The 25,849-nt window shown below is 42.5% G+C and overlaps 1 non-coding gene across 1 annotated transcript; it reads left to right on the top strand.

Annotated features, from left to right (window-relative positions):
* Positions 1-20,794: 20,794 nt before the first annotated feature.
* TRNAG-CCC lies at positions 20,795-20,866 on the top strand. Its single transcript has one exon. It is a non-coding gene; the product is annotated as a tRNA-Gly (tRNA).
* Positions 20,867-25,849: the final 4,983 nt, after the last annotated feature.

Genomic DNA, 25,849 nt, shown 5'->3' with positions numbered 1-25,849 from the left:
AAGCAAAATTAACCCTCATCTTTAACCTTAATCTTTAACAAAAGTGAATAAAATAAACTGCATTGAATCTTTCAGCAAACACACAACACCAATATGTAAGATGTTTGTTTCCAACTGAAACAGGGTTAGGAAATAATATGTAATGAATCAAAAATCTAATTGTAGGCCTATTTATTGATGATGTATATAAATATACTGGTAAAATAGGATTCTTGACCAAGGAATAAAAACTAAAGATATGATTATGTCAGTGGCTCAGTGCACAAAATGAACTCAAAAATAGAAAATATTAAAATCTCATAAATTTAAAATAATCATTCTTGCAATATGAATTTATGCATTCACTCTATTTGTTTTTATCATACGTCAAGCTTATAGGAGGGAATCCTTCATGGCTCAGACAGTAAAGAATCCACCTGCAATACAAGAGACCTGGGTTCAATCCCTGGATCAGAAAGATCCCTTGGAGAAGGGAACAGCAACCCACTCCAATATTCTTGCCTGGAGAATTCCATGGACAGAAGAGCTTCATGGGCCACAGTCCATGGGGTTGCAAAGACACGAATGAGCAACTAACACACATGTTTATAGCACTGGAGATCAGAGCTCAACTTAATGGAAGCAGGAGCACAGACAGTGGTACTGCTAACCAGCTAGCCCAGTCTGCCTAGTGAACTGGGACAACTCTAAACCAAAGGGAACTAGAAGATCCCCTGGCATATCTCAGAGTCAATGCTACCACCTGGCTTTCCCAATGGTTCCGATGGTAAAGAATCCACCTGCAATGCAGGAGACGCAGGTTCGATCCCTGGGTCGGAAAGATGCCCTGGGGTAGGAAATGGCAATTCACTCCAATATTCTTGCCTGGAGAGTTCCATAGACAGAGGGGGCTGGTGGGCTACCGTCCAGGGAGTCACAAAGAGTTGGATAAAACTGAGCATACAGGCACATTGTTATGTCTTAGACACTGGAGGTCCCAGGAAGACAGAAGCAGGGGTCAAGAGGTAAAACTCAACAAAGGAAGACATTAGTAGTGGCCAGAGCCATATAGAGACAAATCTGCCCATCTTGGATGATATCGAGATCCCCAACAAGTGGGCCATGCAAGCACTTCTTGGCAGACCTTCCTAGTGGGAAATTCAAGCTTTAGATGAAGAAGTCCCATTTAGTGCTGAGGTTCTGGGATCCAGGGAAGGACCCATTTCAGACTCAATGCCACTAGAACTCGAAGTCCAGTGCAAAGACAAACACACAAATGAATAATTACACTTGAGCACGATAAGGCATAGGAAGCAGAGAGATTAAGAGCATGCGCATTAGCGGTAATTAGGCCAGGGTTCAGATCCTGGCTCTGTTGGCCTCGATTTTGTCATCTGTGAAGTGGGGATGAAACCCTTTGCTTCCCAGGGGTATTAGGAGAAGAGAGTGAACCATTAGCTGTACATAATGTTCCTGGCAGGGTGTCTGACCTGCAATAAATGTTAACAAGGGGGACTCATCGCTAGTGTCAAGCATCTGCCAGGCACAAAGGGGCAAAGGGCTCTGGGAGCACAAAGGAAAACATGGCTCTATGTGGGGGATGGGGAAGCTTCAGGAAAAAAAGGCAGCCAACTCCTGGGTATATATTTGGTGAAAACTGTAATTTGAAAAGATACATATATCCCAATATTCACTGTAGCACTGTTTACAATAGCCAGAACATGGAAGCAACTTAAATGTCCATTGGCAGAGGAATGGATAAAGAAGATGTGGTACATATATACAATGGAATATTACTCAGCCATAAAAAAGAATGAAATAATGCCATTTGCAGAAACATGGATGGGCCTAGAGATTGTCATACTGAGTGAAGTAAGTCAGACAGAGAAAGACAAATACCATATGATATCGCTTATATGTGGAATCTAAAAAAAAAATGGTATAAATGAGCCTATTTATAAAACAGAAATAGAGTCACAGATGTAGAAAGCAAAATTATGATTACCAAGGGGGACAGGGAGAAGGATAAATTGGGAGACTGGGATGACATATACACACTATATATAAAATAGATAATAAGGATCTACTGTTTAGCACAGGGAACACTACCCCAATACTCTGTAATGACCTATATGGGAAAAGAATCTAAAAAAAGGAGTGGGTATATGTACACATATAACTGATTCACTTTGCTGTACACCTGAAATTAACACAACTTTATAAAGCAACTATACTCCAATAAAAATTAATTAATTAAAAAAAAAGAAGACAGCAGGAACTCCCACAGGACGAGGGGATCAAAGGTATTCTAAGCCAATGGGAAGCCTGGTGAGCAACGGATTGACTGAGTTCTGGAAGGTGATGAGAGGAGATGAGGTTGGGAGATTGGTGGCAGAGATAACACAAACATACCTCAATCGTCCTGCCCGAGATGCAACTCACGTATTGTTCCTTAACGTCCAGTCAAGTCACCATTGTCCCCTTCCCCATATCTAATAATGTCTCTAATTTTGTTGATTGAACCAATTTAACTCCCAGACCCACCTGTTCCTTCTCAACCCCATCCCACTGTCCCCCAACTTGCCTCCATCCCATCTGTTCTGCACACAGATGCGAGAAATCTCCTCCTACAGTGCAAACTGCCCAGCTCACTCCCCTGCCTAGACTTCTTCATTAGGGCCCCATCACCAACAACTAAACTTTCAACCATTCCATCATCTCCAGAATGTTTACCCACCACCCAGTCTATCTTACACATAACTGAAATTGAGCTCATCCAAAAATATCCACGACCGAGTTCCCCAGCGGTCCAGTGGTTAGGACCTGGAGTTCTCACTGCCAGGGGCCTGGGTTTGATCCCTGGTCAGGCCACTAAAATCCCTCAAGCCGCATGCACAGTCAAAAAAAAAAAAACAACAACAAAGAAAGCACACACACAAAATCCTTGAAATCACAGATTTAATGTACTGGCTATATTTTTTTCCAATATGCATTGAAATAAACCCACAAATATTAAAGTAAACCAGGAGTGAGTATGTATGTGTGTGTGTGTGTGTGTGTGTGTGCATATGTGTGAAACTATTCATGGTCTGCTCATATCCCCTAGTTCTTATCAATTCAGGGCACATGGCCTGGCTTCCATCTGCCAGTACCTGGCTGACTCTGCCCCCTGAGGTCAGGCTGACCTGCTGGGAAAGGGGACTCAGAAATTCCAACAAAGTAACTGATACCAACACCAGTGGTTATCAGCAAATACTTTGGCAGCTCTTGGTTGACAGACAGGTGAGATGCAGCCCAGTGACGCACTGGTAAATCTTTAACTGGCTCTGAGAGGAAAGCTCTGTTTTGCAACATTTGCTCATTCCTATGATGTAAATGGGCTTCCCTGGTGGCTCAGTGGTAAATGTGGGTTGGATCCCTGAGTCGGGAAGATCCCCTAGAGAAGGAAATAGCAAGTGACTCCAGAACTCTTGCCTGGGAAATCCCATAGACAGAGGAGACTTTCGGGCTACAGTCCATGGGGTCGCAAAGAGTCAGACGTGACTTAGTGACTAAACAACAACAACACATGATGTAAATACTCCTCACATGCCTGATTCCAAGCTTTCAACCTGAACATGGAGTTGGGAAGAGATGCTGTTCCAGGTGGGATGAGCTAGCTTTGGTGTGGGTGGAACGTAGAATGAGGACTTAAGGGACTTTACTACTGGGTGGAACACAGAATGAGGACTTAGGGGACTCATGGTCCTTAAGTCCTGGGAGATGCAAGGAGGGGAAACAGTGGTATTGAGAGGGAGGCTGGAAGGTATTTACTAACTGGAGGCTCACCGAAAGCAGGTGGGTGCAGGAGGAAGGGAAGGCCTCTGGGCATGCGCACAGGGTCCCTCGGATGGGCCACAGCTAAGGATGCCATGCCTAAGAAGGCAAGGCTTCCCCAGGCTTGCGGACAGGAAGCCATAGCCACCCTGTTTTCTTGTCTTGCCCAAGGCCAGGTCCCATCCTTCTCTTGCAGAAAGAGCTCCTGATTGGAAGTCAAGGAAGGATCAGATTCTGCTGATCCACAAAAGCTCAAAGTCAAGGAACTCAGTAAAAGGAGAAGTGAAAGGGCATTCTTCCTGAAGGATTATCACAGCTGGATTTCTTCCCCAAGACAGAAAGAAAATGAGGCTGGAGCCACAGAGGCCCGGCTCCTTCACTGGGCTGCCCAAGGATATTGAAGAGGTGGGTCTGGGATCAGACACATTCTTCCCACTTGCTTGACTCCAAATCTCGTGGGATTGGTTGAAATCATTGGAAATCTTATGCTTCTGGTATGTACTTGCTTGTCTTACCTCCTGGAACCAGTAGGAGGCTTGAATGACAGAGTTATAAGTGCACTTTGCAAATTGCAAAGCAAGAGTAGAAACGAGTGATGGAATTATGGTGATGCCCAATCCATCCAAGACCCTTGGGGCCAGTGGTTCCTACTCATGGGCTCAGTGGCTCAGGCCACAGAAGAAAGTCCTTGTTGGATTGGGTAGTTAGCTACTCAGCAAGTTTGGGGAGTCTGGAGGAGATGGGGTTCTAAATGAGCTCCTGGGAGAGGTGGGAGGCACCAAAACAGATCATGGCACTGAGAGAGGAGATGGAAAGAGTCTCTGCACCAACCACTCTGCATGTGAACCCCCTCTGTCCTCAGGAGGCTTACAACCTCAGCAGGAAGACAGGGCACACAAGAAAGCCCACTTTGCTCATCTTTCCCCTGGTTTTTGCCACCAAGGACCTTAACAAATGGCTTCTTACGAGGAATGATTTCCTGATGGACAGAGTCTCCCATAATATGATGATGCCAAGAGGAGATGCTGTCTGCACAGCACAAGCAGTTCTATTTTGCAGTCATGCAGCAACATGGGAAGACACTGGACAAAGAGTTGATAGATTTTGATTGCAGCTCTGCTACTTAGCGGCTTAGTGAGAGCAGCTGCTGCTGCTGCTGCTAAGTCGCTTCAGTCGTGTCCAACTCTGTGTGACCCCAGAGACGGCAGCCCACCAGGCTCCCCCATCCCTGAGATTCTCCAGGCAAGAACACTGGAGTGGGTTGCCATTTCCTAAAGTGAAGTCACTCAGTCATGTCCGACTCTTAGCGACCCCATGGACTGCAGCCTACCAGGCTCCTCCATCCACAGGATTTTCCAGGCAAAAGTATTGGAGTGGGGTGCCATTGCCTTCTCCGTAGTGAGAGCAGACAGTTCACGAATTCTCCCTGAACCCCAGTTTTCCCACCTGTAAGATGGGCATGGAGATCTCCACCCTGTTTGCCAGCCCAAAAGCATTGTCAAAGACTTAGCTGAGTTAGTAAGTGTGAGATGTGTATGTGTATTTAGTTGCTCAGTTGTGTCTGACTCTCTGTAAACCCACGGACTGCAACCCACCAGGCTCCACCATCCAGAGGATTCTCCAAGCAGGGATACTGGAGTGGGTTGCCATTCTCTCCTCCAGGGGATCTTCCCAACCCAGGGGTCAAACCCATGTCTCCTGCATCTCCTGCATTGCAGGTGAAGTCTTTACCATCAAGTCTCCAGAGAAGCCCACTCTTTGGCAGGAACATACCAAATTCTAGAATCCCAGAAGGAAGGCAGGTGTTCAGCATAAACCGTACTGCTCAAACGAATGTTCTGGCCGGAATGAATCTTCCTTATCAGTTAACTGTTGACTAGGAAAACACGCCAAGGACCAGGCTTCCCAGGTGGCACTAATGATGAAGAACCCGTCTATCAATGCGGGAGACGTAAAAGACGCAAGTTCGATTCCTGGGTTGGGAAGATTCCCCTGGAGGAGGGCACAGCTACCCACTCCAGTATTCTTGTCTAGAGAATCCCATGAACAGAGGAGCCTGGCAGGCTACAGTCCATGGGGTCACAAAGAGCTGGACAGGACTGAAGTGACTTAGCATGCATGCACTCCAAGGACCAAGTTCCCAGATGCAAACCAAAGACCAAACTCATAAGCAGGTCTTTCTAAGGCTAGGTCTAAGGATAGGCTGACTATGCTATGAATAACTCTTTTCTGCACAGGACTAAATTTTCCAATTAAAAGGCAGAGGTTGTCAGACTGGATAAAAGAGCAAGACTCCACTACATGCTGTCTACAAAAGATGAATTTTAAATATAAAGACACAGATAGGTTGAAAATAAATAGATGGGGGAAGACATATAAATATAAGGAGGGACATTTTGTAATAATTCATCAGGAAGACATAACAGTTATAAGTATGTATATGCCTGTTAATAGAGTTTAAAGATACTTGAAAAGGACTTCCCTAGCGGTCCAGTGGTTAAGACTTACACTACCAATGCAGGGAACGTGGGTTTGATTCCTGGTCAGGGAACTAAGGTCCTGCATACAGTGCAGAACAACCAAAGAAATAAAAAGAAAATAAAGACACATAAGGAAAAACTGCCAGAATTAAAGAGAGGAACAGACAGATTCACGATTATAGTTGGACATTATAACACAGTTCTCTCAGTAATTGATAGAAGAAGTAGATTCAAAATCAGTATGGACATAGAAGTTCTGAATAACTTTGACCTAACTGACGTTTATAGAACACTACCTTCGACAAAGGCAGAATATATTTTTTCCCAAATGCATATAATATGGCCGTTGAGATACACAATGTGCTTGGCCAATGGCTCAGCACATTTCAAAAAACTGAAATACGGGCTTCCCTGGTGGTACAGTGGTTAAGACTCTGCCTGCCAATGCAGGGAAGCCCATGTGCCACAACTGCTGAAGCCTGAAAACTAGAGCCCTTGCTTTGCAACAGGAGAAGCTACAGTGATGAGAAATCATGCACCACAAGTAGAGAGTAGCCCCCTCTTGCTGCAACTAGAAAAAGCCTGCTTGCAGTAAGGAAGACCCACAGCAACCAAAAATAAATAAATTTTAAAAAACTGAAATATTAAAGAAAATGTCCTCTGACCGAAATGGAATTAAATTAAAACCAGTAATGATAACAAATCCACGAAAAATGTATTTGGACATTAAACATCATGTTTCTTAATAATCCATAGATGAAGGAAGGAATTACAGGGGAGCTTAGAAAAGATTTTGAATTGATAAAAATAATATGAAATATTATTTCATAATAATGAAAAGACAACACATCAAAAGTTGTGGTATTCGACTAAAACAGTGATTAGAGAGAAATTTATAGTTTTAATGCTTATATTAGAGAGAGAGAGAAAGGTTTAAAATAGGTGACCCAGATTTTTATCTTTAGAAGCTAGAAAAAGAATACAAAGATTAATCCAAAGTGAACAAAAAGAAGCAAATAATAAAGATAAAAGCAAAAATCAATCAAATAGAGAACAAATGTAGAGTAAATTAACAGAGCTCAAAGTTGCTCATTAGAAAGATTAATAAAATTGATAGTAATCCTAGCTAGGTGGATAAAGAACAAAAGAGATGTTCTCACTGCAGTGTATACATATTAAGAACATAAGGAAATTAACTAATGGCTCAGAAAAGATGTAACAAGGAACATTAGAAAACACTCTGAGATGAATGAAAATGAAAACATACTATACTAAAACTTACAGATTGCCACTAAAGCAGTGCTTACAGGGAATAATACGCAGAACTATACGTCAACAAAATAGATAACTTAAGCAGAATTAACACATTCCTAGAAGGACACAGACTACCAAAACTGACTCAAGAATAATTTGAAACTCTGAATAGGTTTATGACAAGAGATTGAATTAGTAATCAAAAGCCACCCACAGGGAAAAGCTGAGTCCCAGATGACTTCACTGGAGAATTCCACCCAACATTTAAAGAAGAAGTAATATCAATTCTTCACAAATTCTTCCAAGAAATAGAAAATGAGGAAACACTTTCCAACCCATTCTATGAGGTCAGTATCAGCCTGCTACCAAAATCAGACAAAAATATCACAAGAAAAGAAAATTGCATACCAGTATCTCTTATAAATATAGACACAAAAATTCTCAACAAAATGCTAGCAAACTGAATCTAGTAGCATAAGAAAATTATTATACACCATAACCAAGCAGGACTTATCCCAAGAAGGCAAGGTTGTTTTAACATAAAAAATTAATCAATGTAATACACCGTATCAATAGAATAAAGGGCAGAAACATGATCATCTCATAAATGCAGGAAAAGCATTTGACAAAACTCAACACCTCCATGAAAAACCACTCAAAACCTAGGCAGATAGTTCCTCACCTGATAAAGGGCATCTACAAATAACCCACAGTTAACAATGTACTTAATAGTGAAAGACTGAATGCTTTCTCCCTAAGATCAGAAACAACCAAGGCTGTCTATTCTCATCGCTTCTATTAGACATTTTGCTGGAGGTTCTATCCAGGGCAACTCGGCAAGAAAAAGAAATAAAAGGAAGCCAGACTGGAAAGCAAGAAATAAAAGCATCTCCATTTGTGGATTACAGGACATTATATATAGAAAACCCTAAATAACACAACACACACACACACACACACACACAATTAGAGCTAGTAAATGAGTTGAGGATACAAGAGCAATATTTTAAAAGTTATATTTCTGGGAATTCCATGGTGGTCCAGTGGTTAGGACTTCACCTTCACTGCCAAGGGCACAGGTTCAATCCCTGGTTGGGGAACTAAGGTCCCACAAACTGGATGGTATGTCCCGGCAGGGGGGAAAGAAAGATTATTTATTTCTACACACTAAGGAGTGAACAATCTGAAAATGAAATTAAAAAACAATTCCATTTACAGTAGCATCAAAAAGAATACAATAACCAGGAATACATTTAACCAAGGAGGTGAATGAATTATATACTGAAAGCTACAAAATAGTATGTTCTTTTTATTTTATAAAACATTGTTGAAAGAAATTTAAAATGACCTAAATAAATGGAAAAACATTCCATGTCTATGGGTTGGAGACTTATTATTGTTACAATGACAACATTCCAGAAGTTGATTTACTAGCAGAATACCAGGTGGCTTTTTTGCAGAAATTGACAAGCTGACTCTAAAATTCATATGAAAATTCAAAGGGCCCAGAATAGCCAAAAAGGAAGAAAAAAAATTGGAGGACTAACACTTCCTGATTTCAAAATTACTACAAACTAATCAAGATAGTTTGATACTAGTATAAAGATCAATGTATAGATCTGTGGAATAGAATTAACAGCCCAGAAATAAATCATCATATTTACAGTCAAGGGCTTCCCTGGTAGCTCAGCTGGTAAAGAATCCACCTGCAATGCAAGAGACCCCGGTTCGATTTCTGGGTTGGGAAGATTGCCTGGAGAAGGGATAGGCTATGCACTCTGGTATTCATGGGCTTCCCTGGTGGCTCAGATGGTAAAGAATCTGCCTGCAAGGCGGGAGACCTGGATTCGATCCCTGGGTTGGGAAGATCCTCTGGAGGAGGGCGTGGCAACCCACTTCAGTATTTTTGCGTAAAGAATCCCATGGACAGAGGAGCCTGGCGGACTGCAGTTGATAGGATCGTAAAGAGCAGGACACGACTGAGTGACCAAGCACACAGCACACTTAGAGTGAGTTGATTTTTGACAAAAGTACCAAGTCTGTTCAATGGGAAAGAACAGGCTTTTCAACAGACGGTACTGGGACAGCTGGATATCCATACGCAAAAGAAAGAAACTGAACGCCTACCTCATACTATATGCAAAAACTAACTCAAAATGAATCAGAAACCTAAACATAAGAGCTAAAACTATGAAACATAGGAAGGAAACATAGGGGTAAATCTTCTGGATTTGGCAATGGATTTTTAGACATGGCACGAAAAGCACAGGGCTTCAGTGGTGGCTCAGTGGTAAAGAGCCAATGCAAGAGACACGGGTTCAACGGTTCAGTCCTCGATCTGGAAAGATCCCATATGCCATAGGGTCACAACCATTGAGCCTGTGCTCTAGAGCCCAGGAACTGCAATTACCGAGCCCACGTGCTACAACTATTGAAGCCCACTTACCCTAGAGCCTGTGCTCTACAACCATAGAAGCCACAGCAAAGAGAAGCCTGCACACCGCAACGAGAGAGTAGACCCTGCTTGCCAGTGAGAGAAAAGCCTGTGCAGCAAAGACACAGCACAGCCAAAAATAAATAAATAAAATTATATTTAAAAAAGCACAAGCCACCAAAGAGAAAACAGATAGATTGAACTTCATTAGCATGTAAAAGTTTGTGCTGTGAAGAACACTATCAAGAAAGTGAAAAGACCAGGGAACTATAGGCAATCTCTTGTAATAACCTATAATGGAACATAATCTGAAAAATAATATATATGTGTGTGTGTATAACTGAATTGCCTTGCTGTGTACCTGAGACATACTTCAATAAAATATGTATACTAAGAAAACAAACAAATAAACAAAAAAGGAAAGGGAAAAGACAACTCACAGAAAAGAATAAAATATTTGTGAATCATACATCTGATAAGGGACTTGTACCTCAAATAGGTAAAGAACTTTTATAACTCAATAATAAAGAGACAAATAACCTGATTAAAAATAGACAAAGGATCTGAACAGATGTTTTTCCAAATAAGGTACTGAAATGACCGATAAGCATGTGATAAGATGCCCAACATCATTAGTCATGAGAGAAATGCAATTCAAAACCACAGTGAGATAGCACTTTATACCGACTGTAATGGTCCTAATCAAAAACACAGATAAAAATAGGTGTTATGGGGATGTGGGGAAAATGGGACCTTCATGCAGTGCTGGTACCAACGTAAAATGGCACAGCCGTTTTGGAAAATAGTCTGGCAGTTCTTCAAAAGGTCAAGCATACAACCCAGCAATTTTTCTCTAAGGTATATAACCAAGAGAAATGAAGACATACATCAACACAAAACTTTGACATAATGTTTAGAGCATTATTTATAATAGCTCCAAAGTGGAAACAACCCAACACCTATCAACTGATGAATCGTTAAATAAAATGTAGTAGGGATTCCCATGTGGCTCAGTGGTAAAGAATCCTTCTGCCAAGGAAGAGATGCAAACACGATCCCTGGGTCAGAAAGATGCCATGGAGGAGGAAATGGCAACCCACTCCAGTACTCTTGCCTGGGAAATCCCGTGGACAGAGGAGCCTGGTGGGCTATAGTCCATGGGGTCACAAAGAGTCAGACATGACTTAGTGACTCAACGACAACAAACACCCATGTAATTGAATATTGTTACTCAGGTGCTCAGTCGTGTCTGACTCTTTTTGACTCCATGGACTGCAGCCTGCTAGGCTTCGCTGTCCTTTACTATCTCCTGGAGTTTGCTCAAACTCATGTCTATTGAGTTGGTGATGCCATCCAATCATCTCATCTTCTGTCACCCCCTTCTCCTCTTGCCCTCAATCTTTCCCAGCATCAGGGTCTTTTCCAGTGAGTCAGCTCTTCATATCAGGTGGCCAAAGTATTGGAACTTCAGCTTCAACATCAGTCCTACCAATGAATATTCAGGGTTGACTTCCTTTAGGATTGACTGGTTTGATCTTCTTGCTGTCCAAGGGACTCTCAAGAGTCTTCTGCAGCACCACAGTTTGAAACATTATACATGTTTCAGTGTATCAATTCTTCAGTGCTCAGCCTTCTCTACCTCTAACTCTCACATCCCTAGGTGATTACTGGAGAAACCACAGCTTTGACTATACAGACCTCTGTTGGCAAAGTGATGTCTCTGCTTTTTAATACACTATCCAGGTTTGTCATAGCTTTTCTTCCAAGGAGCAAGCATCTTTTAATTTTGTGGCTGCAGTCACCATCCACAGTGATTTTGGAGCCCAAGACAATGAAATCTATCACTGTTTCCACTTTTTCACCATCTATTTGCTGCGAAGTGATGGAACTAGTGGCCATGATCTTCATTTTTGAATATGGAGTTTCAAACCAGCATTTTCACTCTCCTCTGTCACCCTCATCATGAGGCTCTTTAGTTCTTCTTCGCTTTCTGCCCTTAGAGTGGTATCCTCTGCATATCTGAAGTTGATAACAATAATAATCATAGCTGTCTGTATATATTTTTTGAAATATGTGTGGTACTAGGAAAATCATAAGACCAACTGTTCTATCAGTAAAGATTTTATTCTTTGATAAAGAAAAAAGAAAAATAAATTCATATTTCCTAGCTCTGTCCACTGAAAAGGCCCAGAAAAATGACCACTTATGGTAGCAATGAGCAATCCTAAGAGGCCCAGAATGTGGTCTCTAAATACTATTTCCCACTAAAGAAACCAGAGAACTTTGAAGAAAATGACTTATTTCAGTTCTGGGATCGGAAATATCCAAGATAAGCACAAAAGCAAAGATGACCGCAATTGTGCTAAAGGGGAGCAGGAGTCCAAGTGAAGAGGGCCTCACTGACTAAAGACTGGACAATTTGAAATGCATCAAAAATTATGAACTGCTACGGATTAAAACAAAAAATATGGTCAAATTTGTGAGTTCACAGTGGCACTTAAAAAATAAAGCTTCAGGCTTCCCTGGTGGCCCAGTGGTAAAGAATCTGCCTGCCAGTGTAGGAGACACAGGTTCAACCCCTGATCCAGGAAGATCCCACATGCCACGGAGCATCCAAGCCCGTGCACCACATCTGCTGAGCCTGTGCTCTGGAGCCCAGGAGCTGCAGCTACTGAGCCACGTGCCACAAAGGCTGAAGCCCGCGAGCCCCGGAGCCTGTGCTCTGCAACATGAGAAGCCACCGCAAAAAGCCCTCGCACCACAGCTAGAGAGTAGCCTCCACCCTCCGCAACTAGAGAAAAGCCCACACAGCATTGAAGACCCAGCACAGACAAAGCTAAAATAAAATAAACAAAATAATCTAAAAAATGTAAAACTTCATCAATTACTCTATTAGTTTCTTAGAGTTGCCGTAACAAAGTGTCACAAACTGGGAGGCTCGAAACAAGAGGAATGTTTTGTCTCCTTGTTCTGGAGGCCAGTTGTCCAAAATGAAAGTGTTGGCAGGTCCACACTCCAACCTGTAGGGAGGACTCCTTCCTTGCCTCTTCCAGCTTCTGGTGTTTGCTGGCACTCCTTGGTACCCCTCGGGTTGCTGGAGTGTCACTTTGCTTCCACCACCACATGGCCATCTTCTCCCCTTCCCTTGAGGATCCCAATCACATTGGATTAAGGGCTTGTCCTAGGGTTAGCAACAACCCTATTTCCAAAAAGGGCTTCCCTTGGGGCTCAGCTGGTAAATAATCCACCTGCGGTGCCGGAGACCTGGGTTCGATCCCTGGGTTGGGAAGATCCCCTAGAGAAGGGAAGGGCTACCCACTCCAGTATTCTGGCCTGGAGAATTCCATGGACTGCAAACAGTCGGACATGACTGAGTGACTTTCACTTTATTTTCAAAACAGCTCACATTACAAGGTTTGGGGGGTTAGAACTTGAACATATCTTTTGGGCAGTGGGATACAATTCAACCCCCAACAGTCATTTCAGGGATGAGGAAAAAAGGAAAAAACTCACCCAGAAAACTAAAGGGAAAAAAAAAAAATGAATCAAGAAATTAATCTGGCTTTCCTGTGCAAACTGTATCCAGGGCAACCGAGTAGTTGCCAAGGGAACCTTCCCCTCCATGAATTTCAACTAATAAATAAGACAGAGATGATGAGATCATAATGTTCCATTTTTCAACCTCTTAATGAAATAATGGATCCAGGCAAAAATCATTTCGTTCGATATCACAAAGAGAGAGAAAAACAGGGGCATGAGATTCCTCCTAATGGAAGGTCACAGTGACCCCAGGAAGTAGTCTTTGCAAAACACTTAAAGCCGAAACAGATTAAGCCACTAACCATAGGTTTCCTGGAACTAGAGGGGACAGAGGGATACATTAAATATTAATAGTACCCCAGGTAGTCGATCTGCCATGTAGGAACTTTACAGGGTCAACAACCCAGTCTCTTCAAGCAACAAATTCCAAGGGAAAAAAAATAAAGAAAGAGGGAGGACAAACAGTAGTTGAAGGAAGAAGAGACTTAAAAGGCACATCACCACTGCGATGTGTGGACCTTGCTTAGATACTGATTCAAATAAACCAACTGTAAAAGATATATGCATGGATGCATCTAGATTAAGGGCTAACTGGGGAAATCTGACACACAGACTGGCCATCTGATGACATTCAGGAATGATTAATTATTTGCAGAGACATGAACAGACCTAGAGATTGTCACGCGAAGTCAGAGAAAGACAAATATCATATGATATTGCTTATATGTAGAATCTAAAAAAAATGGTACAAATGGGCCTGTTTACAAAACAGAAATGGAGGCACGGATGCAGAAAACATCTGCGTGAAGGGGAGAGGTGGGGAGGAATAAATTAGAATGATGGGATTGACATACACACACTATATATAAAATAGATATTTAACAAGAACCTACTGTATAGCATGGGAAACTCTACTCAATACATGGGAATAGAATCTAAGAAAGAGTGGATATATGTATATGTATAACTGATTCACTTTGCTGTACAGCAGAAACTAACACACATTGTAAATCAACTATATTCCAATAAAGATTAATTTTAAAAAATCTTTACTTCTCCCAAAAAAGACATATCAACCACTTATGTATGTACCTTGTTAAAATATTGATAAACCAACTGTTAAAAAACTATTATGGAGTAATTGGATAAATTGGACATGGACTGGACATTTAGTAACATTAATGAATTAATAATTTTTTTAGCTATAATGGTATTATAGTTGTGCTTTTAAAGAGAGTCCTTATATTTTTTACACAATATTTACAGCTGAAATGATATGATGTCTGGGAATGGCCTCAAGACACTACAGACTGGAGAGGGGGTGAAATGGAAAGACACACATATGAAGTTTGATGTCATAAACTGATGATTGTTGAGCTGGGTGGTGAGTAAATGAAAGCTCACTCTGCTCTTCTCTCTATTTTTGCACATGTTTAAAATATTCCATAATACAAAGGAAGACAAAAGCAATACAGTACTTAGCGATAAAAATATTGCAAAAATAAACAGTATGGAAGTTTTGTAGATGTCACAGATGGTTGCTTCTGGCTTGTGATAAGATTTCCAACGATGACATCATACACAGTTTCCAAAAGCGCTCTATTAAAACCCTGAGACATCCTAAATATGTATGTGCTGTGGATGTACTGCAGCTACCCTCCTGAAAGATTCAAAATACTGCTCTAGATATACACACGTTGGAATAAAACTGTTGCATGAACTGTGAGAGTGAGGGAAGCAGTATTCTTAATCAGTATATTCTTTCCTATGAAGGGTGCAGCTACATGGAAGTTAAGGATTGTAAGAAAGAGAGAGAGTAAAAGAGACTTATGAAGCATTGCTGTGTTGGAATAAAATTGTTGCATGAAATGTAAGAGTGGAGGAAGTAGTATTCTTCAGTTCAGTTCAGTTCAGTCGCTCAGTCGTGTCCGACTCTTTGCGACCCCATGAATCACAGAACGCCAGGCCTCCCTGTCCATCACCATCTCCCGAAGTTCAGTCAAACTCACATCCATTGAGTCAGTGATGCCATCCAGCCACCTCATACTTTGTCATCCCCTTTTCCTCCTGCCCCCAAGCCCTCCAAGCATCAGAGTTTTTTTCAATGAGTCAACTCTTCGCATGAGGTGGCCAAAGGACTGGAGTTTCCGCTTTAGCATCATTCCTTTCAAAGAACACCCAGGGCTGATCTCCTTCAGAATGGACTGGTTGGATCTCCTTGCAGTCCAAAGGGACTCTCAAGAGTCTTCTCAACATCACAGTTCAAAAGCATCAATTCTTCGGCACTCAGCTTTCTTCACAGTCCAACTCTTGCATCCATACATGACCACAGGAAAAACCATAGCCCTGACTAGACAGACCTTTGTTGGCAAAGTAATGTCTCTGCTTTTCAATATGCTATCTAGGTTGGTCATAACCTTTCTTTCAAGAAGTAAGTGTCTTTTAATTTCATGGCTGCAATTACCATCTGCAGTGATTTTGGAGCTCAAAAAAATAAAGTCTGACACTGTTTCCACTGTTTCTCCATCTATTTCCCATGAAGTGATGGGACCAGATGCCATGATCTTCATTTTCTGAATGTTGAACTTTAAGCCAGCTTTTTCACTCTCCTCTTTCACTTTCATCAAGAGGCTTTTTAGTTCCTCTTTACTTTCTGCCATAAGGGTGGTGTCATCTGCATATCTGAGGTTATTGATATTTCTCCCGGCAATCTTGATTCCAGCTTGTGCTTCTTCCAGCCCAACGTTTCTCATGATGTACTCTGCATATAAGTTAAATAAGCAGGGTGACAATATACAGCCTTGACGGACTCCTTTTCCTATTTGGAACCAGTCTGTTGTTCCATGTCCAGTTCTAACTGTTGCTTCCTGACCTGCATATAGGTTTCTCAAGAGGCAAGTCAGGTGGTCTGGTATTCCCATCTCTTTCAGCATTTTCCACAGTTTATTGTGATGCACACAGTCAAAAGCTTTGGCACAGTCAATAAAGCAGAAATAGATGTTTTTCTGGAACTCTCTTGCTTTTTCGATGATCTAGCAGATGTTGGCAATTTGATCTCTGGTTCCTCCGCCTTTTCTAAATCCAGCTTGAACATCTGGAAGTTCACAGTTCATGTATTGCTGAAGCCTGGCTTGGAGAATTTTGAGCATTACCTTACTAGCGTGTGAGATGAGTGCAATTGTGTGGTAGTTTGAGCATTCTTTGGCATTGCCTTTCTTTGGGAGACATTGTACAGGAGACAGGGATCAAGACCATCCCCATGGAAAAGAAATGCAAAAAAGCAAAATGGCTGTCTGAGGAGGCCTTACAAATAGCTGCGAAAAGAAGAGAAGTGAAAAGAAAAGGAGGAAAGGAAAGATATAAGCATCTGAATGCAGAGTTCCAAAGAATAGCAAGAAGAGATAAGAAAGCCTTCCTCAGTGATCAATGCAAAGAAATAGAGGAAAACAACAGAATGGGAAAGATTAGAGATCTCTTCAAGAAAATTAGAGATACCAAGGGAACATTTCATGCAAAGATGGGCTTGATAAAGGACAGAAATGGTATAGATCTAACAGAAGCAGAAGATATTAAGAAGAGGTGGCAAGAATACACAGAAGAATTGTACAAAAAAGATCTTTATGACCAAGATAATCACGATGGTGTGATCACTCACCTAGAGCCAGACATCCTGGAATGTGAAGTCAAGTGGGCCTTAGAAAGCATCACTACGAACAAAGCTAGTGGAGGTGATGGAATTCCAGTAGCATTCTTAGTCAGTATATTCTTTTCTATAATAAATGCAACTACATGAAGATGAAATATTATAAGAAAGAGAGACCTAAGAAGCATTGCAACTGAGTGTACTGTGTGGGCCTATTCAGGGGTCTCACTGGAACAAATCAATGATAAAAAGATATTTTTGAGATAACTGAGAAAACTGATAACTTACGAGATTCTAAAAACTTGTTGATTTTGAAGGATGTTGTAGTAGTCATTATGATTATATCATAATGAAGACTGCCTTTATAATTATATTATCCCCAAAAGCTTTATTTATTAAAGACGTAAAGAAGCAAAACACAAAAGATCACATATTGTATGAAATATTCAGAAAAGTAAACCCAAAGAGACAGACAGCAGATTAGTGGTTAATGGTGAGACTGCTTAATGGGAGTAAGGAGTTTATCTGGGGCTGATGAAAACAGTTTGAAGCTAGACAGAATGCGTGGTTGTACATTGTGAATATATCCAATGCCACTGAATTGTATACACTTCACAACGGTTAATCTTATGTAATCTTTACCTCAATTTCTAAGATATTTATTTATGGCTGTGCTAGGTCTTTGGTGGAGAAGGCAATGGCACCCCACTCCAGTTCTCTTGCCTGGAAAATCCCATGGACGGAGGAGCCTGGTAGGCTGCAGTCCATGGGGTTGCTAAGAGTCGGGCACGACTGAAGCGACGCAGCAGCAGCAGCAGCAGATCTCTGGTGCTCTGTGTGAGCTTCCCGAGTTGTGGCAAGCGGGGGCTACTCTTCGCTGTGGTGCTCAGGCGAGGCGGTGTTCACTGCAGTGGTTTCTCTTGTTTCAGAGCCCGGGCTCTAGGGTACATGGGCTCAGCAGCTGTGGCATTGGGCCTGCTTGCCCCATGGCATGTGGAATCTTCCTGGACCAGGGATTGAACCTGTGTCCGCTGCATTGACAGGCGCATTCTTAACCTTTGGACCACCAGGGAAGCCCTTATCTCAATTTTTAAAAGAGAAAAAGATGATATGGGAGAGATGAACAGGTGAACACAAAGAAAACGAGATTGTCCAGGCACTCTTAATGACTGGAGCTAATGATGGGTACTTGAGGTTTCACTGTACTGTTCTCTTGATGTGATACAAGTTTAAAATGTTCTGAAATAGAAAGGTGTGTGTGTGTGTGTGTGTGTGTGCGTTTATGAGGAGGATTTCAGTAATAATAAAGCCACTGGTGTCAAAGATTCAGGAAGGCATTTGGAAAAATTAGTTTCATGAAATCAGAGAGTGGGAAGTCCAATATTTGCAAATTAATAAATTGCTATATATATACATTATAACATGCAGTTTTAAAAATGAGCATATACCTACATTAATAAATAATATTTTATAAATAGTACAAGTATAATATTATAAACAAGCATCATTCTCCCTAAAAGTTTCTATATTCAAGTTGGGAAAAAGACTCTTTATTTTAGGCTTCTTCAGAAGAACTTGGTGTGGTCTTGTTATATCCTAACATTTAAGCTGTATTTCTGTGATGAACAAGAGGATCTCATCATTAGAAAGAGATCCTTATTCCTGGAGCAGAACTACGTCTGAATATTTCTGCAGAGCCTGGGTGACTCGAAACCAACCAAACCATTTGGCTTCGAGTCCTTGCCCATCAACCACCTCACTTTACCAACCTGGTTTTCGTGCTGAATAATTCTGATCTTCCATCCACAAAAAAGGTAAATTCAGGGACTTCCCTGGTGGTCCAGTGGTTAAGACTTCGCCTTCCAATATAGGGGGTGCAGGTCTGATCCCTGCTCATAGAACTAAGACCCCACCCACATGCCTGCAGGCCAAAACATCAGAACATAAAACAGAAGCAGCATTGTAACAAATTCAATAAACACTTTTTAAAAAGTTCAAAAGTCCCCCAGTGAAGTCCATTAACTTCGTTAAACACCCCCAAATGAGATTTACCTAGAGCCTGCTTTACCAATACAGGGACCCAGTTCCCCTCATATTATTCACCTGTCATTTCTGTGTGTTCCTCAAGGGCTGCTTCTCATGACTCAGGTGAATTTCTCAGTTTCTTGCCCTCTGGCCTTCTGACCACATCTGTGTCTTATGAGATGACCATGCCCTGGCTCCCCTTTTCTGACAGTATTCTCCACAGCTCTCAGCTCTCTGACTCCCGGAGAAGATACAGTTTTTCTTTGACCCCATATATCTCTCAGTTCCCCACAGAGCAGCTGGGATCATACTGTAACATCTAACAAAACTATGTATATTGAACGTTGGGCTTCCCTGGTAAAGAATCCGCCTGCAAATGCAGGAGACATGGTGTTGATTCCTGGTCTGGGAAGATCCCACATGCCTCGGAGCAACTAAGCCCGAGCGCCACAACTATTGAGCCTGTGCCCCAGAGCCCAGGAGCCCCAACTACTGAAGCCCAAGTGCCCAAGACCCCTTGCTCCACAACAAGAGACGTCACTGCAATGAGAAGCCCTCACACCTCAACTAGAGTAGCTTCTGCTGTCTGCAACTAGAGAAAAGCCCATGCAGCAAAGAAGAGCCAAAAATAAAATAAATGAATAAGCATTTAAAAATAGTATATTGGACATTAATGGATAATAATCCATAGCAGGGTCTGCAGATTTGCTTTTGTAAAAGGTCAAATAATAAATGTTTTAGGCACTGTGGGCCACGGACAATCTGTGTCACATATTCTTTTTGACTGATTGTTTGTTTTGACAGCCTTTGAAACATGGAAAACCCCATCTTAACTCCATGGGCTGCACACAGTGGCCTGCAAGGGATTTGGCTCACAAGCCATCATCTGCTGACCCTGATCCACGCCCTCCCAGCTGAGCCTTGGAAGGGACGGCAGCCCAAATCCACAGGGGTCAATCCACCCATAGCCTCCTTTCCAACTCCATTCTTACCCAACTCCCAGCCTCAGCCCTCGCAGGAGCTGGTTTCTGGAGAAATTGTGTGCATTAATCAGGATTCTCAGAGAAACAGAACAATAGAGTGTTTATCTATAGCTATATAAACAGAGATAGAGATTTATTTTGAGGAATTGGCTCACATGACTGTACAAGTCCAAAATCTGTAGGACAAGATGGCAGGCTGGAAGTTCAGGCTGATGTCACAGTGTCAAGCCGAAGTTTCACAGGGCAGCAGACGGAAAGCTCAGAGAGGATTTGTGTATTGCAAGGAGAGGTCCTTCTTTCCCAGAATCCTCAGGCTTTGCTCTTAAGGCCTTCAAATGATTGGATGATGCCCATCACAGCAAAGAGCTGACTCACTGGAAAAGACCCTGATGCTGGGAAAGATTGAGGGCAAGAGGAGAAGGGGACGACAGAGAGATGTGATGGCTAGAGAGCATCATCGATTCAATGGACATGAGTGAGCAAACTCAGGAGATGGTGAAGGACAGGGAAGCCCAGTGCGCTGCAGTCCATGGGGTCACACAGTTGGACACGACTTAGCAAATGAACAGCAACATCACATTACAAAGAACGATCTGCTTTATTCAGTCACTGATTTAAATGTTAATCATGGCTAGGGATGTCCCTGGTGGTCCAGTGGTTAAGACTCTGCACTCCCAAGGCAGGGGCCCAGGTTCGATCCCTGGTCAGGGAACTAGATCCCACATGCCGCAACTAAGAGTTCCCATGCTGCGGCTAAAGATCCTGCATGCTGCAGCAGAGACCGGACATCCCAGTGCCGCCACTAGGAGCCGGTGCGGCCAAATAAACAAATAAAAGTAAATAAGTATTTTTTTAAATGTTCAGTTCAGTTCAGTCACTCAGTCATGTCTGACTCTTTGCGACCCCATGCACGCCAGGCCTCTCTGTCCATCACCATCTTCCGGAGTTCACTCAGACTCACGTCCATCGAGCCAGTGATGCCATCCAGGCATCTCATCCTCTGTCGTCCCCTTTTCCTCCTGCCCCAATCCCTCCCTTAACCACCTCTAAAAAATACCTCCGCAGCCACATCTAGACAGGTGTTCAACCAACACCTGGGCATCTTAGCCTGACCAAGTTGACACATAAAATGAACCATTCCATTGCCTGAGCCTCAGAGCGTAGGTTCAGCGGGCCTGAGGCCAGGGAACAGAGAGAGACCTTTGCTCTCCATCAGTCCGAGCCCTGTCTCCCCAACCCCCCACCACCATTTACTGTCCAAGGACTGGCCTCTTTCCAGGTTGTCTTACAGTGAAATTTCTACCCCTTCCAGAGGAAACACAGCTCCCACTGACGCTGATAAAGGACACTTCCTTAGTACTGAGTCAGAGTAATGAGATCTTTATTTTCATTTCAGCTCTGCTGTGGGGACTGGTTTTTCACCAGCTTGGAGCCTCCTGCTAGACTCAATACACAGAAAAACCTTGTAGAACAAAGTAGATGTTCAACAGATGTGTTACTTTAGCTTTCAGTTCAGATCAGTCGCTCAGTTGTGTCCGTCTCTTTGCGACCCCATGAACCGCAGCACACCAGGCCTCCCTGTCCATCACCAACTCCCGGAGTCTACCCAAACCCGAGTCCATTGTGTCGGTGATGCCATCCAGAAAATAGCTATGTGATCAGAAAATAGCTTTATTTCACTAGGCCAGGCCTCCCTCCCCTTGTGCGCCTGAGCTCTGTGTCTCAGTGTCCATGTTTGGGCCCAAAGAGCAGTACTGACGTGTTGGTAGCTTGGGCCCAGAGTGGAAAGTTAGGCTTCCTTTCTAGTAAGGAGAACTTATCACTGACCAGTGTCACACCTGCCAGACGCGGTCAGAATTCTATCTATCCTCGAAACGGTTCTAGGTAATTTCGCCTTCAAGCATCTTTGCTGTCGACATCTTTGCCACAAACATTTTTGCTACAAACATTTTCACCACACACCTGTGTGTGCTCAGTCACAGTATCTCCAACTCTTTGTGACCCCATGAACTGTATCCAACCAGACTTCCCATGGAAATCTGTCCATGGGATTTCCCAGGCAAGAATGCTGGAATGGGTGCCCATTTCCTCTTCCAGGGAATCTCCCCAACTCAGAGATCAAACCTGCATTGGCAGGCAGATTCTTTACCACTGAGCCATCCAGGAAGCCGCCACATCGCTAATTGGCTTTGAAAGATAAAATACAGTAAGTCCCCTACATACAAATGAGTTCTGTCCTGAGAGCATGTTCGTTAAGTCCAATTTGTTTGTAAGTCCAACGAAGTTAGCCTAGATACCCAACTAATACAATCAGCTATATATACTGTACTATAATAGGTTTATAATAGTTTTCAAACAAATAATATATACATAAAAAACAAACAAAAAATAAAGAAAACATTTTTAATCTTAGAGTATCTTGGAAAGCACAATAGTACAACAGCTGGCATACAGAGGCACATCTGCTTCTTTGAAAAGTTCAGAACTTGACAGTTTGTATATAGGGGACTTACTGTAACTGGTGACGCTTCGGTTTCAATTGGCTGAAATGTGTTAGTATTTCTTCCAGTTAATGATGTTAACTGATGGCTTTATCAAGCTGATCGATGACAATGATTGGCCCCAAGAGCTGGGATTTTTTTTTCTTCTCCCCCACTCAAAGCTTGTGGGATCTTTGTTCCCCAACCAGGGCTTGAACTTGCGTGCCCTCAGCAGTGAAAGCAGAGTCCTACACACTGGGCCACCAAGGAGTTCCCCAACAGCTGGTTTCTTATTTTTAAATATACCATGTTGGAGGAAAAAGAGGCTGAGGGCCTTAAAGGCTCAGAGTTGAACCCCCATTTCCCACAGAACTTTGGAACATCTATCAACCCGGATATGGACAACACAGCAAGAACAAAAACAGTGCAGAGGCTTTCCCAGTGCAGTCTGGAGCTGTTACAAACACACACCCCAGCGTCTGGAAACTGACACCTCCCTTGAAAATAGAAATTTTAGTGAAAAAGGAAAAAAAAGTATAATGAGAATACGAATCAACAAGCAGAAAAATGCATGATGCTATGAACGACGTACGTGACACTATGAGAGACAAGGGTTTAGGCACAATCCCGAATAACTTATTTGTGCAGTTTTGTCACAAACTTACACACATGTTCAATTCATTCAAGTGTTTTGTATTTTGCAATAAAGTTTTTTTAGTTGGATTTTGTTATTCAGTTTTCGTGTTTCAGGGTGTCCTTTTTAATGTCCCTCTTTCATTTTGCACTGTTTTATCTTTTACAGCAAAATTGCCTGATGACAAATTTGTTCTTTTTCAGTCTCTCAGTCACGTCCAAGCCTTTGTGACCTCCGTGGACTGTAGACACCAAACTTCTCTGTCCTTCACCATCTCCCGGACTTTGCTCAAACTCATGTCCATTGAGTCAGTAATGCCATCCAACCATCTCAGCCTCTGTCGCCCCCTTCTCCTCCTGCCCTCAATCTTTCCCACCATCAGGGTATTTTCCAGTGAGTAGCCCTATGTGGCAAAAAAAATAAATAAGTTGAAAATGTTTGCAGGGAAAATGCTTGTGGCAAAGATGTCTAAAGCAAAGAGCTTAGAGTAAAAATAACAAGCTCTGCTCACTATTGGCCAAGTCTGTTCTGATTGGACATTCTCTCCCAGCCTGTCCATATAGAGGGCAGCCTTGAAGAGCCTGGTGCTTCTGCCCATGATTCAAAGAGGACTTCCTGTGAAATAAAGATGGGTTCTCTTTGTGGACAGGAATTCTCAACTCTTTAGCAAGAATGAAGTTTATCTAAATTTAGGCTGTCAGCAGAGTTGAGGTTTACCACAGAGCTGAACTCTAGTGGAAAGGGAACATTTTGCTCTGGGGAATTCTCAAAGGATTGAGATAGGGGTGTGTTTGTGTGTGTGTTTGTGTTTGTGCTTGTGTGTGTGAGTGTGTGTGTGTGTATGTTTTGGTCTGGGGAATTGTCAAGGGATTGAGATAGGTGTGTGTGTGTGTGTATGTGTGTGTGTGTGTGTGTGTGTGTTTTGGTTTGGGGAGTTGTCAAGGGATTGTGATAAGGGTGTGAGTGTCTGTGTATCTGTGTATGTGTGTGTGTTGAGAAATTCAGTTGCAGCTGGAAAGAAGGTAAAGGAAGAGGAAGTTGGATCAAAATGTATAAGAGAAGTTGTGGTTGGGACACAGTCAGATTGAGAGTTTGTTTCTCTGTAAGGGATGGTGACCTTGGTTGGCAGCATCTCAGACCCGGATCCAGGTCAACATGTGTTCATGTCAGTGAAGGTAACTGAGAAATGTGAACCTCTTGTCAGCACTGAGCCACGAGAGTGGAACAATATTTGCCCTAAAGTTGCTCATGTTTGCCCAAAGAAGATGATTTTTAAATTTCATTTCATAATCAAATAGCATTTTATTAAGCCATTTCTAAAATCCTCCTGGCAAAAGTTCCCTAACTGGGATAGGGGGAAATTCCTTGATGTCTGGACTTCCTCCTAACCCAATACTCACCAACACACAATGGCAGAACAGGAAGGGTTAATCATGGTATACCCTCCCACTCAAACAGGAGAAAGATGGAAGGCTGCCTGCCTGGGTTTGGGGAAAATTCTTTGGGTATTGTTTCTGTCTCTGGAAGGGTCTCCCTAGTCCATTGTTCCCTGCGGCTCTTGAATTTGCTCTTGAAGAAGCTCTGTCTACACCATTACACCCACCGGCCTTATCTGAAGTAAACTTTGGACCACTAGTTCTCTGTGGAAGCTGAGTAGCGTTCTCAGTTTCCTTCTTGCCTTAGAATGTTGACGCGTCCCAGGATTATTTCAAACACTGAAATACTTCTGTTTTAGTTCAGATGGATGGTTCTTTTGATACTACAACTTTCTCAAAAATTTAGTTAGCTTCATGAATATGTGTCAGATGCAACCGAGAGAAACCTAGTCACGGCCCCAAATTCTGTCTTCTCATTTCTTTATCCCGAAGCCAAAAATTCATTAGCTAAGTCAACTTCCTTCCCAGTTAGTTCAGCTGATAGTTTTGACAAAGGTTTTGCCACTGTGCAACACAAACTGCCATTTTTCTCCTGGATCTCCGATGACTGCCAATGCAATTTATTTTTAGATTTTCATATTTCTAGGTACCAATTTTTGTACAGGTCATTATTCGGTATAATATTACAATAACCACCCATAAATCTCAGTTGCTTACCAAAAGAAAAAAGTAAAGGCAATTTCGTGCTCACTTTACATGTTATTCTATGGTCAACTCCGCTATGCTCACATATCCCAGGCTGCAAGAACAGCTCATATCTGAACAAGCCAGGTTTGTGACAGAGAAAAAGGACAAATAGGGATGGTCAGATCAGATCAGTCGTTCAGTCACGTCCGACTCTTTGCGACCACATGAATTGCAGCATGCCGGGCCTCCCTGTCCATCACCTACTCCCGGAGTTCACTCAGACTCACGTCCATCGAGTCAGTGATGCCATCCAGCCATCTCATCCTCTGTCATCCCCTTCTCCTCCTGCCCCCAATCCCTCCCAGCATCAGAGTCTTTTCCAACGAGTCAACTCTTCACATGAGGTGGCCAAAGTACTGGAGTTTCAGCTTTAGCATCATTCCTTCCAAAGAAATCCCAGGGCTGATCTCCTTCAGAATGGACTGGTTGGATCTCCTTGCAGTCCAAGGGGAGTCTTC

The sequence above is a fragment of the Bubalus bubalis genome, chromosome 24 (assembly GCF_019923935.1).
Source record: "Bubalus bubalis isolate 160015118507 breed Murrah chromosome 24, NDDB_SH_1, whole genome shotgun sequence".
NCBI classification, from domain to species: Eukaryota; Metazoa; Chordata; class Mammalia; order Artiodactyla; family Bovidae; genus Bubalus; species Bubalus bubalis.
Note: the sequence above shows the minus strand (reverse complement) of the source record. Positions and strands in the feature narration are given on the sequence as shown.